The 16,471-nt window shown below is 42.0% G+C and overlaps 1 long non-coding RNA gene across 2 annotated transcripts; it reads right to left on the bottom strand.

The window, feature by feature from the left end:
• Positions 1-59: 59 nt before the first annotated feature.
• On the bottom strand, positions 60-14,171 carry LOC147126961 (uncharacterized). 2 transcript variants are annotated; one of them, XR_015084695.1, is made up of 4 exons: positions 12,121-14,171; positions 4,713-4,925; positions 3,380-3,735; positions 60-3,165 (listed from the first exon to the last, which is right to left on the bottom strand). It is a non-coding gene; the product is annotated as an uncharacterized LOC147126961 (long non-coding RNA). The 2 variants fall into 2 exon arrangements; XR_015084696.1 differs by having other exon boundaries at positions 4,713-4,813.
• Between the last annotated feature and the right edge of the window lie 2,300 nt (positions 14,172-16,471).

The following is a 16,471-nucleotide window of genomic DNA, read 5'->3' as shown; positions in this document are numbered from 1 at the left end:
TTAATAATGTAAGTAAACAACCAATAATTCATTATCAAGCATCAATTCATTAAAGGCAGGATATAGTCAATAAGCAAGAAAATTGGGTGATTGTAAGATTTATTACATGATATGAGTTTAATTCAGTCATAAAAGTAATAATAATGACTCCATTAATAGTATAGGATAAAATATAAAATCAAAAATTAATGTTGAAGGCAAGTGTATCATTGGATAAAATAATAAAACAAGAAATAATAGTGATAATAGGCAAAGGGAATAAAAATGATTAAATAGTAGTCTTAATTTAAGTGAGCTCTCAAGAGTGATCAAATCTTAATCGCCCCAAACCTGATTAAAACAAGGAACTATTGGTAAGTAAGCGCCTCAAATGCTCGACTGGCCGATTTCTTAAGCGCGCGATATAAAGTGAATTCTATTCAGTTACCTTATTGAAGCAGTGATTTGGATATGTCCAAAAAGGAAGAGAAATAATGCTTCTTGCTTGGGAGTTAGAACAGTGTCCCGAGAAAAATGCAAAATTATCTCCTTGTCGAAGCATCTTCTTGTAACCGCGGCAGAAGGAAAGAAAAAGGGCGTGGAGCCTTGATGGCTTCCCTTTTTATAGTCCCTGGTTTTTGGGAGGTTATTACATTAACTGCGCATGTCTTAAAACTTTTCTACTGAGAAAAACATGGTTTAGGCGTTGTCCCTTCAGCTAACCACGCATGTGTCAGTTGTTTTTCTCAGTGGTTTGATGAGGTAATCAGCCAGTGTTTTTCCACCATCTTCCCGAAAGTCTGCGTCGGTTTGATCATTCTTTGTAAACAAGGCTCTTTTTGGCTCACTTAATTATAGACTAACTTTAGCAAACCCTTCATTATCTAGGGATCAACAAGTACATTGTCTTCCAAGTGAATAACATGTTTGTGACAAAACAGGTGCTCGAAAGTGAATAGCATGTTTGTGACAAAACAGGTGCTCGAAAGTGAATAACATGTTTGTGACAAATGGATCAACCTTGTAACCATTCAGACCACTTATTCTAAGACATTCATGATAAAATAATCTGAGCACTTAACATTGTATATCCAAGCAAGCAATATAATGGATAACAAATAAATACAATTCTTATTGTCACATTCTCTCCAGGATGATTCTTGTTCCCTTTTACGTCGCATGTAACATTCTTTGAGAGACAATGCACATGGGCTATTTAATACACAAAGCAGTTTCTAAGCAAGCAACATATACTGCTTCTATAAACTTGTAGCACATCTGTGCTTAGGTTATTGAGGACCAATTATGTGAGCATTGACTTTGGTATGTTCATTCTTACTAGAATCTATATTTTTAAACTTTTTCGACTTTATATAGGGTTGTCCGAGCTGGCAAGTTTATCGTAGTCAATCGATTAATGTCGACATCTAGTGTTCAAAATATGAAATTGCACATTAGGTGTTTCACTCTTGATGGTACTAGGGCTTTAACCAACAGATTCACACCATTACATCACCCTGACGAGGCGCACCACATGACATTGCAGATGGCATTTTACACATTTTCTGTAAGTGTCACAGTTACTGACGGCGAATGACGATCTGTCATTTTGTCTGGGTTATTTATGTCTATTAAAGCGCTCAGTATTATGACACGTTTTGTTACAACGCTCGCAACGGACGCGTTCTGCATGCTGTTGTTTACACATCGGATTGAGACAGATGCTGCAATGCCCTTTACACGAATGCGTATGTCTATTTACATGACCTTTGTAGCAATGTCTGCAGAAATAGGTGTGACCCGTGAACCTTTCGATCGATTTTATACCAAAATAATGACCGCCTAACAACCATATGAACAATCTGTCTTTGCTAGCTCGGGGGTAGTTTGTCTCAAAAAAAGAAAGAGGACGACAGTCGTCATCATGGTAAAACACAACTATTTTGCGCTAGATTGGTTTTCCAAATTTGTTTTATTAAACGACGACGGGCGCCGACACCACCGCGCATAGGATGCACAACTTGTACAACCAATTCAAGGTCTGAGTCAAGCATAATCTCAGTATTAGATTGTGCCATGAGCTCAAGCATATCGCCCTCCGCCTCTGTGATGTATCTGATGCGTCGAATGATATCGATTTGTCGATGAACCCTCCCACCTTCACCCACTATTTCGGCTTGAACCCTATCGCCACGTTGCGCTACTCTGCTTACTTCATCAGCTAGTGTGTTTGTTATTTTCTATGTGCGTGTAGAATGTTGCGAAATCGGGGTTAGCTACCCCCATTGGTGTGTTTAGACGTCTCTTAAATTCGATATTGTTGAAATGAGGTCGCCTCGTTATTAAAACCCCATCCCCCTGTTCGGTATTGTCTAACGAATAATGCTGTCTGTGGTCTGATGTTGGAAACACCTCGTGCGTTCGTATCGCGAATGATGGGGTTGAACATTCATTTGCATCGCCGTATTAGCGCTCTGTATGTACGTGTTATGAACACCCCCATCCCGTGAATGGTGGGGGTGTCCATCCATTTGCATCGTCGTATTAGTGCTCTGTACATGTGTGTTATGAGCATGCCGTGTTTCGTCTGCATCGCTAGAAGGAGGAATATCCCCTTCATTTATTTCACGAATAATGTTTTTTTAGAGGGGATGGTATTTTTTGCGATTAGTGACCATAATTAAAACAGCCCTCGTTTATAGCTTGAATCATGTTTTTTAATGGCGTCGCTACTCGGTGGGATTCTGATCTATCGGGTGATTGATTTTTGGTTATTTCCATATCTATCGGCAGTGGTGTATTTCGAGTCTCGTAGTCTTCCATTACAACAATTAAGGTGTAAAATATGTACAAAAATGATAAAAAATCGTGTGTGTGCGTGGCTGTGTGTGCGTGGGGGGGTGTGGGCATGTGTGTGTGTGTGTAAAATGCTAACTTATTGAAACCCAGCCATTTTCAATAGTAAACGCATCATATGCATACAACTGCGTAAACATAACATCTGTCTATACAGAGGACAGGTTGTCGGGTGTGTGTGGCACCTGATGCCGCCTCGCCTGTAGGTGGCTCCCTGGTGTCGTCTTTGCCTGGTTTTTCCATGTCTCGGGTGAATGACGTAACTTCCGCAGCGCCGTTTCCGGGTTCCCGTGTTCTGTGTGAGGCCTCTGGTCAAGCTGGCTTGAGCGGCTGCATGGGTGAAATAACGGTGGGTATTACTATTCTTCTTCTTTTGACAGTGTCAGTGATAGTGTATAGTGTGAATGTTACCCAGTCCATTCACTTCATAGGAATAATTTAGAACAAAAACAACCTTACACAAGTGAGCACGTGTATGCTAGCTAGATAGCTATATGTGACGTTAGCATTAGCGGGGTATTGATTTGAATAGAAATGTTCTCACCGTTGCTTGTATGACGTCGCTCGTATTTGTTCGCCGACGAGGATCAGAGTGTGGTCAGATATGTCATCTGGGTCTGATCCAAACATTTCGTCGTTACGCGCTGGCGAATGTTGGTTAACGTGCGCTGCAGCAGTTGATGTTAGAGACACGCCATCATTCCTCTGGGGCGTATCGCACTCTTAGTTTCGGAGTCCCGTCAGGGTTACATAAGAGCGGTGCGTTGATCAGCGTGCTAATGGAACCGTCATCAATATGCGACAGCCTGGGTGTAGACTCATCGTCATTAGAATGTGCGATAGGATCGTATGTCGGTAACCCGCTCCTGTTAATCTCACGATTCGTCGCCTCTTCGAAATCTACGTGATGAAAAAGATAAAAATGTTTAATAAGATTATAGTACTTAAGAATATAGTGTAGAAAATAATATACCACTGTAGTCTGTCTGTGTAAAATATTCGTAACTGTAATCATCAGTCAGTGGCGCTGTTTTTAGATAAAACAACAACTGTATTAGAGGCTGAATAAACAATTAACAGAATATGTTAGAGCGTTCTAAAAATAACTCACGGCGTTTATACGCCTCCATGCTTCCATATATGTCTGTAGGAAATATTAAAAAATTTAGATATAACAATATCTTGTAGAATGTCATTACATAAAAACAATAATTACCTTTAACCATATCTCTGATGTACAACGTACGGTAACTTTTCAGGAATGAGGGAGGACTGATCAAACTTTCCTGCAATCGATAACCACGCCCCTATCTCTCTCTCTCTCTCTGTCTACAACCGTAATCATGTTAACCAATCTAACATTTTAATTTTTCCACAGACCAATCCAACATTTTAGTTTTTCTAATGTTTTTTAAAGTCCATACAAACACACTTTTCACAATTTTTTTTTTCTCCAGCGCTATAGACCCAGAGTATTCCATAAATCACACCGTCTGCAGCAGAATCACAGGTATCTCTTTTAATTATTTTATAGATCGCTCACACAAACTATACATACAATTATTCAAGACTTTGTACCTAATTCTAGTACAACTATTCTTGACTTTGTACAAGTATCAGATTAAAAGTCTAGCCAGATTACCCCCTCCAACACACTCTCTCTGACCCCTGCCTGTACATGCCTAAACACGCTCGGACATATCCCTCATGAACCTAAACCAACGTCACATTTTATGTTTAAAAAAACCTCGGGTGTCTGCTTTTTTTATGACCTACTGATGTTTAGTAAGATAACCCCCGTAAAAACACATTGACTGATTTTACGTTAAAATCCCGGAGTCTGTTTTTTACCCCCCTAAAGAAAGTTGCTTAATTACCTTGGGCAGACCACTGGCGCGGCCTTGGAAGGAAGCATCTTCTCACTTCTTGTTTAGAATCCAGAACGTTTAAATTCCTGGAGTCACCTTTTTTTATGATCCTACAAGAAAAACACAAGGCCGTCCTCCACCCTCCAGTAGCCAGTAGCAGGAAACAGGCTCTCCTGACATCCAGCAGTGTCCCTGACTGCTCACAAACGACCATGACTGCTCCTGAATTAACAGGACAGTACTGAGCTACAAGTCCATAAACTATTTTGTTTAGAACTAGTGGGAAGTTGTATCCCAACTCCTTATCGTTAGGAGCTAAATCCAACTAACAACACAGTTGTAGCTAGGCTAATCGCTAATCACGATTAACTAAAATGCTAATATAAACCAAACGGACAATAATAGTTTATTTTTTAACAAAACCAAACAAGTTTAATTACCTCTTAGGCATCCAGTGAGTACAAACATCCAGTGAAAATGGGTAGTTTATCCCAATGTATGTACAAAAAGCTGATGAAACAGCTTCACTCCAGCATGTTCTCAAACACTCACTTCTCATGCGAGTAGGTAGTTGGAACAGCCCCTCGATCTCAAGGTTATTAACATTGGCTAAATTTGACATTACCCAATGATAATACAGGATTACGATGAATGACAGTGTGTATAAAGTTAGGCTGTAAACGTTTCCTCAAAGTGAACATCACTGTAGAAAATGAAAATAACTGAACAAATATAAACTCACATGAGCGTCAAACCCGCAATTTGAACAACGCTGCACCTACAGTGAACCATCCCAAATTGATCAGTAATTTATTCACAGAACATCACGCAAATCAAAGTATTTATTTCTAATAACCAATATTTTTGTTATTTATGTATCAGCTTTTCTGAATACTTTGGCTCAGTATCCACTGGGCTACACCCTCTCCCTTCAAAACGTCTGATGTCCTCAACAGACTCAATTAACTGGGCTCAACTTAAACTTAGAGGTTGGCACGCAAACAAGCGCACTGCTCTAACACTTCCTAATTTGAATGACCACGCCCCCATGAAAAATAATAAGGGGTTCTTCCACAGTTCTACCGGGCTTGACGTAAGTTAGCCTCATCACTGGTTTACACAGTCTTTTTGGTCTAGTTTTCTTTAATGGAACTTCTGTTCTTCGACCTCTAGACTGCCTTCTACAATCCTCGTCACTAGATACAGGTTCAAGCTCTGATTCACTCTCTGACCGGGTTTCTCTTATTGGGGGATGCTCGACCTCTGACAAACTGTCACTTGTTCCATGCTGGATTTCACTTCGGCTGTGACTTGGTGAAAGGGTTTTTTCTCGTCGCGACCAGACCTCTTCCAGGTAAGCACAGTATGGTTTGTGCTGGGCCCACTCACACTCCAACTCAGAAAACTCAGAGGAGGATTCACATTGTTTTGCTGAGTGATCAGAAGGTGTGCTCTTACTTTGAACGTGTGCTCCTCCTCTGAATCGAGCTGGTTCATCATTATCATCATCCAACACTGGCATCTGTACCAGCTCTTCTATAGGCAATAGATGATCTCGGTGCAGTGTTTTCAATTTGCCTTTCCGATTTTCAGGCCTCAACTTGTAGACCGGGAGGTTTGGCATTTTATCTGTGACCACATAAGGACTGTTAGACCAGCGATTCTGTAACTTGTGTTTCTCACTAAAAGCTAGATTCTTGAGCAACACTCGGTCACCGGGCTCTAAATTTTGACACCTTACTCTCTGGTCATATGCCTTTTTATTGCGTAGGTGTGACTTGTTTGAAGCTTCTTCAGCCAACTGATGAGCATTCTGCAGCTCTTGCTTTAGTTTAGTGACATAGGATGAGTGTTGACGCTCTCCCTTATTGTCCGGTTGGGTTCCAAAGCAGATGTCAACAGGGAGTCGGGCTTCCCTTCCGAATATGAGGAAGTAGGGAGGGTACCCTGTCGCATCGCTTATGGTGCTGTTGTACGCATGCACTAGGTGTACCACATGTTGGCTTCACTGTTTTTTCTTTTCCTGGTTCAATGTGCCAAACATGGACAATAGAGTCCGATTAAAGCGTTCCGGCTGTGGATCACCCTGAGGATGATAGGGGGTTGTTCGGGACTTTCTTATGCCCATTTTGTTCAGTAGTTGTTTTATCAATCGAGACTCAAAGTTTTGTCCTTGGTCAGAATGGATTCTGGTGGGCAAGCCATAATGTACAAAGTACTTCTCGACTAAGACCTTGGCGACTGTAAGGGCTTTTTGATTCTTGGTAGGAAAGGCTTGTGCGTATCTCGTGAAATGTTACAACCAACACATTGCTAATGCCTTTCGAATCTGGCTCCATTGAAAGAAAGACTATGCATACGAGGTCCATGGGCCCATTGCTGACTATTTGATGCAAGGGAGCAGCCTTGCAGGCAGGGGCTTTCCTCAGAAGGCACTCTCCATAGTTTTTGACATACTGTTCAACACTGAAAGCCATCTTTGGCCAGTAGAATCGGCTTCTCAGCAAGCCGGTCGTTCTTTCTGCTCCCAAGTGACCATGGTTATCGTGAAGCGACTGTAACACCAAGGGTCTGAATTCAGCTGGTAGCACAAGCTGATGACTCTGCTCTCCAGACTGACTTTGGCTTAATGGTGTAGTAGGCCATTCTTCATGACCAAATTTCCCATTTGTCTTTTCATAGCTGAAACCTCAGGATTAGACTCCACATCCTCTGACCACTTTCATTTTTTCAGTGCATGGATGGTCGGTCCTACAGCTGGATCATGGGCCTGAGCCAAGATTGATTCTTGGGTAGTCATTTGGCCAAGCGTGTTTCCACTCTTGTCGAGAAGGCGTAAATGTCAGATATACGCTCGGGGGAAGCGCCAAGTTGTTCTGCATATCTTGGGGATGCTTGTGGAGACCCCTGGACAGCAATTTGCTGGCAGATGGTTTTGACACCGGTCGCAGATATGCTTTTCCATTCTGCATCCTCTTCTCTTGGCTCCATTCTCAAAGCAGATCAGCATCGATGTTGTTCTTGCCAGGTTGGTACATGATATCAAAATTGTAAACTGACAAGTCCGACAGCCAACGATGTCCACGGGGGTTTATCTTGGCAGACGTAAAGTAGCGGATTGTTGTCAGTGCGGACGGTGAAACATGCTCCATAAAGATAATCATGGAATTTCTCCACTATACCCCATTTCAGTGACAAAAATTCTAACTGATGAATGGGGTAATTCTTTTCTGAAGGGTTAAGTTTTCGGCTGGCAAATGCTACTGGCCTTAGCCCATCAGGGTGCTCTTGATATAATACTGCACCAAGTCCTGCAAGATTGGCATCCACATGTAGCACGTATGGTTTGCTGGGGTCAGCGAAGGCCAGAACAGGAGCGTTGGTGAGGCAGTGTTTGATGTTTTCGAATGCATCCGTGCATGCTTGATCCCACCTCTCTCTAAATGGTTCACGTTCATTCAGGTAGATTTCATTTGTTCCCTTCTTCCCCGTTGCGTGGGGGCATATCCCTTAGTCAGCTCTGTCAGGGGACGGACAATGGCTGAGTAGTTGTGAATAAATCTTCCATAATATCCACAAAAGCCCAAGAAAGATCTCAAGGTCTTCAGATCAGTGGGTCTGGGCCAGTTGGCAACGGCCTCGATTTTACTGGGATATGTAGCGACACCATCAGCTGACACAATATGACCCACATATTTGACTTTGGTTTGACAAAATAGGCATTTGTCAAGCAAAATCTTGAGTCCAACTTCTTTGATTCGGTCTAGAACTTTGAGAAGCTTTGCCTCATGTTCCTCAAACGTCCTTCCAAAGATAATCAAGTCATCGAGATAAACAAGTACTTGGAGGAGGTTCATGTCTCCAACTGCTTTTTCCATTAATCTTTGGAAAGTCACTGGTGCTCTAGTTATGCCTTGAGGCATTCTTTCAAATTCATAAAATCCCACAGGACAGATGAAAGCTGTTTTTTCTTTGTCCTGCTCCTTCATTCCTATTTGGTAATAGCCACTCCTCAAGTCTAACACAGAGAACCACTAACTGCCAGATAGGCAGTCCAGAGCCTCGTCAATCCGGGGAGTGGTGTATTGATCAGGAATGGTGCGACTATTGAGTGTGCTATAGTCTATGCACATTCGTATTGTTTCATTCTTCTTCCTGACCACTACAATAGGGGAAGATTATGGACTTCTGGATTCTTTGATAATGCCTGCCGCCAACAACTTCTGAATATGACGCCTCACATTATCAATATTAGCAGGAGCAATACGCCTGAAACGCTCACGAAATGGTCGTGTATCTGACAGGCGAATGGTGTGCTCTACATCTTTTGCTAGCCCCACATCTAGTTCATGTAAGGAGAACACTTCTGCCTGCTCAGAAAGTTTCTGACGCAATCTTACTTTCCACTTTTCAGGCACAGGTGAGTCTCCAAAATTGAGTAGATTAGTGTCAAACTCTTCAGAGGCCTTATGTTGGATCTGGTCCTCAGACATTGCAGTGACTTCATCCGTTAGACACAGACAGCCAACAATGGACCCCACAGGTATTGATGTATCTCTGAGGGATTCATTCAGGAAGAGCCATGCAGTTGATGTAAATAATTTCAAAGTGAATGATTTACATCAACTGCATGGCTCAGAATGACTATGGGCTGTAATAGAACACCTGCAGGGAGAGGACTCGTAGGGGAGGATTCTACCATCAGGATTGCATCAGGTAATGGCTTATCAGCTTCAATTTTACAAATAGCTTGACAGGTGCGTCCAGCAGGTATTTTCAAGGGAACAGAGCCCTGCCACTTAACACATGCTACTTCATCATTGCATTCTTCTTGAGGCAATGAGGGATTTGTGGGTGTGTTCTGGATGGCCATTGTCTTAGCCATATGTGTCCCTTGTGTGTCCTCACATAGCTGAGCGAGGCGTTTGGGTAGGCTGGCTTTTGCGTTGGTCCCAATAATTACAGGTGTCTTGTCTGGACCTGCTGGATCAGGGCAAATCAAGGCCAACACTGACATGGTAGTTGGAGCTCCTGCCACTTTCTTTGGAAATTCCACATCAACCACTACATAGCCATGGTAAGGATAACTACAGTCACTTAAGCCCCAAATGTCCAATCTGCTCACAGGGTTGATTTGGACATCTGGCAAGTGATGCTTGTACCAGGACTCGAAGATTATACTGACGCGTGAGCCACTGTCCAACAGTGCTTTGCACAGGTGGCCATTGACTTTTAATGGTTCTATGGATGGGGGACCTATTAAATCTTCTGGTAGGTCTATTGGTTTGTGAAAATCCACTGAACTCTTTCTGACTGTGAGATTGACAATCTCTTCAGCTTCAGAAGCAGCAGGCTTTGAGTCATTACTTCTGGCCCTTTTAAGTGCTCCAATAAGCTTCTGTATCACTTTGCTTGGATTTTCCACATTTGTGCATTTTCCTGCAATGTGTCCATTCTCTCCACACTTGTAACAGATGTAGTCAGTTGAGTCAGGCGGTTGTCTTTTTGAGGAGTTGGGTGTACAGGGTGCAAGACTGGTGCTTCCCACAGTCAACTGTGGATGGGATGGCAACTGCAGTGAACCTTTTTGAGTTAATTTTCTGTGTTAACTGTCTCACTTGTTTTCTGAAGGCAATTACTTCAGGGTCCAGGCTAGCTCCTGTGTCTGGCCCCAAGGCAGCTGGCAAATCAACGCTTCCTTCTAGGACTAGGTGAGGTTTTGTCGCGAGTGTAGAAAACATTGATTTTATTTCTTTAATTTCAGCTCCAAGAGCCTGTATTTTGTAGTGCTTGCTCTCTGACTATGGTGTTGCATAAACGGTGACTGGTTCAGTTAAACTCTGGAGGCTTCATACTCTGCTTCTGTGCGGATTTCTCGAAGCAATTGAAGGAAGGTTGGAGGGTTATCCTTCCTTTCCCTCAGTCGTAACTGTATCAACATAAAGTCAGCATCTACTGCTCCTTTAAGTAGCTGTTCAATTTGGGCCTTATCCATGCTACTGGCTGGAATGCCTCCACGCTGCACCACTTTAGACAAACAGCGCTCCATTCTCCTCAAGAAATCAGACAGTTTCTCCCCAGGTTGCTGGCGCTGAAGTCGGAATGTGAAGTACATATCATCCCCAGATTCTGCCGGTCCAAATGCACTTTCAAGATCTTCCAAACATTTTTCTGGAGTGATGTCGGTATTGTATAAACGCACAGCCTTCACTACTAGCCTACTACTACTTGCCCTTTAAGCTTTCCATTATTCTGCGCCTTTTCTCCTTAGGAGCACAGTCACTTTCCTCCACCATTAGGTATGCCTGTTCCATCCAGTGGTCAAACTGTTCTTCCCCAGCTGTGGTGGGCACAGTACCAGAGAATATGCGCAGACGTCGATACCCTCCACTCTCTGCAGCGGGTCTTCCGGTTTTGTCGAGAATGTCTCTGACAGCCCGCAGAATAGATTCAACAGAGGAGGCTGCCTCTGACTCAGAGAATAGAGCCTTCACATCCCTTAATGACTTGCCCTCGGCTTGAAGCACAGCATGCAGCTTTGTGTTGAACACGTCATTGGGACTTGGCTCTTCAGTAACAATGTAGATTGGCCATGCGGTTTGTTTCTCGGCTGGGGGTACTTCAGTAGGAACTGCAGAGTCCGTCACTGTTCCTCGACACTCACAGAGCACCATGTGGTCATTCGATGTGTCACATATGATCCTACCTCTAACACGCCCGCACCCAGGCACTTTATATTTTGTAGCGCATTTTCTATTTTATGTATCTCTGTTTGCTGGCATTATGGTCATTAGAGCATGTCTCTCATCTACTGCCTCTCCTTTACACCAATTCTTTAGCTTGTTTACATACATGTTATTTGACTTTCATTTAACTTGTATAGGTTTATATTTGATATTTTATTTTACAGTTCCAATGTTGATTATTTAGGATCCCAGCAGTGCCTCCATTATGTAGCACCCTCCCATTTCGGGCGGGGCCTGGGTTCTGCTTTAACTAGGTGGCGCTGTTACCTGAATTGATTAACTTTTAAATGTTGCGTTTAATTACTGTTGGCGGTGCCTCCATTAACTGTGGAAGTAGTAATATCTTCCTTTCATACTTTATGTATTTCTTCTTTGGTATTTGGTCGCAATACTGTGGATTAGTTAAATTGGGCTTCCTATGACATAGGAATTTAATGAAAATACAAAGGTAAAAAATAACACGTAAAATATCACAATACGGGAAAAGGAAGAAAACAATGTAGTCTATCGGCTCAAAGCCTGGAATTTCTTGTGAAATTTACATAAATGACTAAATGCTCAAAGCACCTAATCCACTGAATTATGAAATGTCCAATACAACAATTAGTCAACCCTAAGTATGGTAACAAGCACAAATATATCAAATAACAAAGATGTGGGCCCACACTCACTCAAGGTACTAGTACCACAGTCCACCGCACGTTGCAGGCCTGATGCTCTTCGTACACAAATAATATGGATTGCGTCCTCACAGTTCCGGTGAGAGATGGGTGTAGAACTCCACAGAGGGAAAAGAAGGTAAAAGAGAATTATGAAGGGTAGCAAAGAAAAGATTAGCAAATAGAGTATCCAAATAAGAGAGTATCCAACATTGAGGTCATTCAGAGCCCAAAATGCGCTCCGCGCAGGCAGGTGGAAACAGCTGGCAGCAGGAGATCAAATCTCCAGTTGTTTTGAGTAACACTATTGACTTTATCATCATCATCATCATCTTCCAAACCGCTTATCCTATACAGGGTCGCGGGGTTGGTGCTGGAGCCTATCCCAGCCGTCAACGGGCGAAGGCAGACTACACCCCGAACTGGTCGCCAGCCAGTCGCAGGGCACACACAGACACCGTCACTGAGCGGGAATCGATCCCACGCTGCCCGCACACAACTCAGGCGTGTGTACCAATACACTATCAGTGACTAGTCTATTGACTTTATATTTTACTTTAATTTAATCCCACTTCAAACATGAAGCATAAAGTGGACATTTATGGCGATCGTAGTAATTCAGCCACGGCTTAGATTGATTCATTTCCGCACGGTTATGACGTGACGTCATCGTTAGTGATGTCTCATTGAATTAAGATATGAAGAGTCGCCTCGTGATTTTCCTCAAGTTCTGTATTTATTTATAACCCCTACCTAATCGCTTCACAGTATAAATGCCCCAACACGCTGGACCACATTTCCTTCCGCGTCGTCTCTTCTTCTGTGTTCATACAGCAGACAAGACCGAGGTCGCATTTATAATGTAATATGAACGCTTATACAGAAAAAAATAAAATAAAAATCTGATTTTTTCAAAAAATCCAAATTGAGCATTCAGTTTTTGAGCATTCAAATTCAGTTTTCAATTCAATACTTCAGTTTTAAATTCAATATTTCAGTTTTCAATTCAAATATTCAAGTTAAGCAATTCACATTCAACCCAACAATATTCAGATTCAGTTTCTAGTGGCACAAATATCAGCCTATACATTACTTCGTTATTACCTTAATATAATATATTACTGTACCGCGTTACTTTTGTAACCCCCAAAAGGGGTACCCCCAACACTGTTCATAATCAGACGGAACAGCACATGTGGACTAATTGACTTGGGCAACATCACTTCGGCAACATTCGTATTTTCATTCTTCAACGAGTTTGCAAAGGTTGGAACTGTTAGTGAATAAGTCTCATTAGGGGGCGAATTTTGCATCCAAGTTGTCAATAAGCACAAGAAACACAGCATCTCATTTGCCATGCTCTATCGACTGCAAGAAATTGAGAATATTAAAAAAAACGTTCAAGTAAAATAATACAATTAAAAAAGAGAGACCTATATGACAGCAGTACTCGAACAACCATGACGCAAAGATGCCACGCCATCAGTGGCGCCGCTGCGCTTCTCACAAGCCAACGAGCCGTCACACTACCGAGGGTAGCGCTGGTAGAGCTGGTAGCTCATGGCCTTCTCAGACGAGTGTGCTGTGCTGATGAACGCTGATTGGTGCGTTGAACTTGGGGGTGTGTTTTTTTGGTCGCAAACAACTTCAAACGCCATGAAGCGACTCACGGTTAGTGTGTGTGTAGCAGGTTTCAGTCACTCTCGTCATTCCTAATATACTGCAAGAATTGAAGGAGGGAAAAAATTGGATCGGTGCATGGATGATGAGGTACAGTCCCTGCTAAACATTTACGAGAACATCCAACGAAACTTTGAATCGACCACAAGGAATGATAAAGTTCATCAGATTAAACTGTCTGAGGTGCATACTAACCACACTACAAAACGAGTCCATGCAAAGATGAAGAATCTAAATCAAGACTACAAAAAAACTCAAGGGCCACAATAGCCACAGTGGGAACGATAGAAAAGTTAACAAAGTGACTCAACGCCACCCTTGGCCACCCATATACACCGCGTGTAAAGGTAAAGGACTCAGCAAACCGCATACTGGAAGCCATGTGCGACAATTCAGCGGCAAAAGATGAAGGGAAATAAAAAATAATCCCATAAATACTTATTTAGGTCGTTGCCTATTGTAGCGCTTCCCCTTTTTGTGACATATTTTTTAAATATATATACACACACACACAGCCTATATATATATATATATATATATATATATATATATATATATATATATATATATATATATGTATTCTCTAGTAAGGAATCATATTTGCATTGTCCAATCTTTCCTTATAACGGAATTTCCTTATGTGGGAAACAACTACGGCACATGTCCTGTATGAACGTTCAAGTATGTTAACAAAATACATGTGTAACAAGTTAACAGCACAAGCAATATAATGCAAAATAATTATTTTCCCAAAACATTTTATCAAACAAAATCTGCACTATAAAGTACAAGTATATGAACTACAATACAGTACAGTATAACAAACATGGTGCAAATACCATTGAAAAAAATACTGTACTTAACTACAGTAAACTGTACTGTATATTAATGTTGATTTTTCTCAGATTTAGGAAAAAATTAGTCTATTTTGAGTTGTTGTGTTGGCTTCATTCTTTGCTGCATTAAAATGTTTGTGTGCGTATCATACAGTTTTGTCAACTGTCCCGTTGATTATCACTGATGACTGGTGATTCTTGTGCCACTGTACTTCGTCTGTCGAGCCGCAAATAATTTCCTCTGAGCAGGCAAACTGCTGGAATCATACTGAGCCAGAATTGATTGCTTGTTTTTCAAAGTCTCGTAAATTTGAGTTTTCCGACTCCAAGTGTCTCCTGGATGTTTTTTACTTTGTGTCCAGCTTCGCTTAATCGGATGCATTTCACTCTCTCTTTCACGGTCATTACCGTTCTTCTTCGTTTGGACGCCATGAGCTACAGACGAAAATGTGAATGAATACATTTTAAATCTTTCGCAATTTCAGTATAATGCATGCCAAAGAAGTAACTTACATGTCGCCGTTTTGGATCCGATGATGGCAGAGCGGTCAAAGTTTTTCCGTAGTATAGAGCGGGGACTGCTTGAGTTTGCGCCACTGCGGGCTTCGCTAGAGGTTCTGGGTTCCGGATACAGCACCGGAACGTCCGTTGCAAGGACTTGACCGTTAATGTAATATAGTAGTAGGAAATTTAATACATGGGGTTTTTTTCAGAGTGTGGGAATTTCCGTTTGATCCGATGATGGCGGAGCGGTCAAAGTTTTTCCGTAGTATCGAGCAGGAACAGCTTGAGTTTGCGCTACTGTGGGCTTCGCTATGGGTTCCGGGCTCTGGAACTTCCGGTGTAAGGAATCGATCGTCAATGTAATATGGGAGTAGAAAATTTAATGCATACGTTTTTCCGGGTGAGGGAATTTCCGTAGGCGGGAATACTTACTGTATACAGGTAAGGGTCTGTCCACATTTGGGTTTACCCGCTTTGTCTCATCACAGAAGTAGTCATATAAACAGGTTACACACAGTATAGGGAAACAAAACATAACTAAAAATTGAATAGATGAAAAAATTGCAGATTACATGTTAATGTTATTGTATAATTAATGTAAAAGGTTAACATAATTTCTAAAATGAAATACAACGCATGGCATGGATTACTGGCTATATTGTCTAAGAGTGAACGATAACCTTTTGTCTGCATGTGTTTTACTTTACAGCAGGATCAATCAATCATTCATTGTTACTCATTGGATGGACATGTTGTGACAGTTTCACATGAGGAGAACAGTGAGAACTCTCCATTCACGAGTAGAAACAGCATTTCTCGTTCAGTGTCTCCTGCCAATTCTTGCCCGTCCCGGTAAATAACCATTAAAATTACACTTTGCAAAATTGTGCACCGGTATTATTTAGCAGTTGTTGCTAATTATTTACTGTTGCTCATTGTGCATTTATATGCCTAAAGATAGGTGGAAGAGGGACAGAGAACCTCTTCATGGATGCCTTAGAACGAATGGAAGAAAGAGGCTAGGCCAGACTGGAGCGAGAGATGATTCGGGAGAGCAGAGTGCAAGACAGGAACTTCCAATTGGGCTTTCTGGCAGTGATGAGCAAATGAGTACTCGCAGTATGGGCTGCTAATCGCAGCTCCGGAGTTTCCTGAACGCAACATACTCATAGCTGCTCTGCCATTGGCTAGCCTAGCATCTTCCTGGCATCCCATTGGCTAAGAGGGACCCCTTCCGTATGTCTCTGTGTGTGTGGATAGACAGGTAAATAGATAGATAGATAGATGCAGCGTCCTCGTCATTCGCCCCTTGGGCCATGAGGTCTTCCGATAGTTTTACTTGA

This window comes from Filicampus tigris, chromosome 22 (assembly GCF_054856515.1).
Source record: "Filicampus tigris isolate MCC_2025a chromosome 22, RoL_Ftig_1.0, whole genome shotgun sequence".
NCBI classification, from domain to species: Eukaryota; Metazoa; Chordata; class Actinopteri; order Syngnathiformes; family Syngnathidae; genus Filicampus; species Filicampus tigris.
Note: the sequence above shows the minus strand (reverse complement) of the source record. Positions and strands in the feature narration are given on the sequence as shown.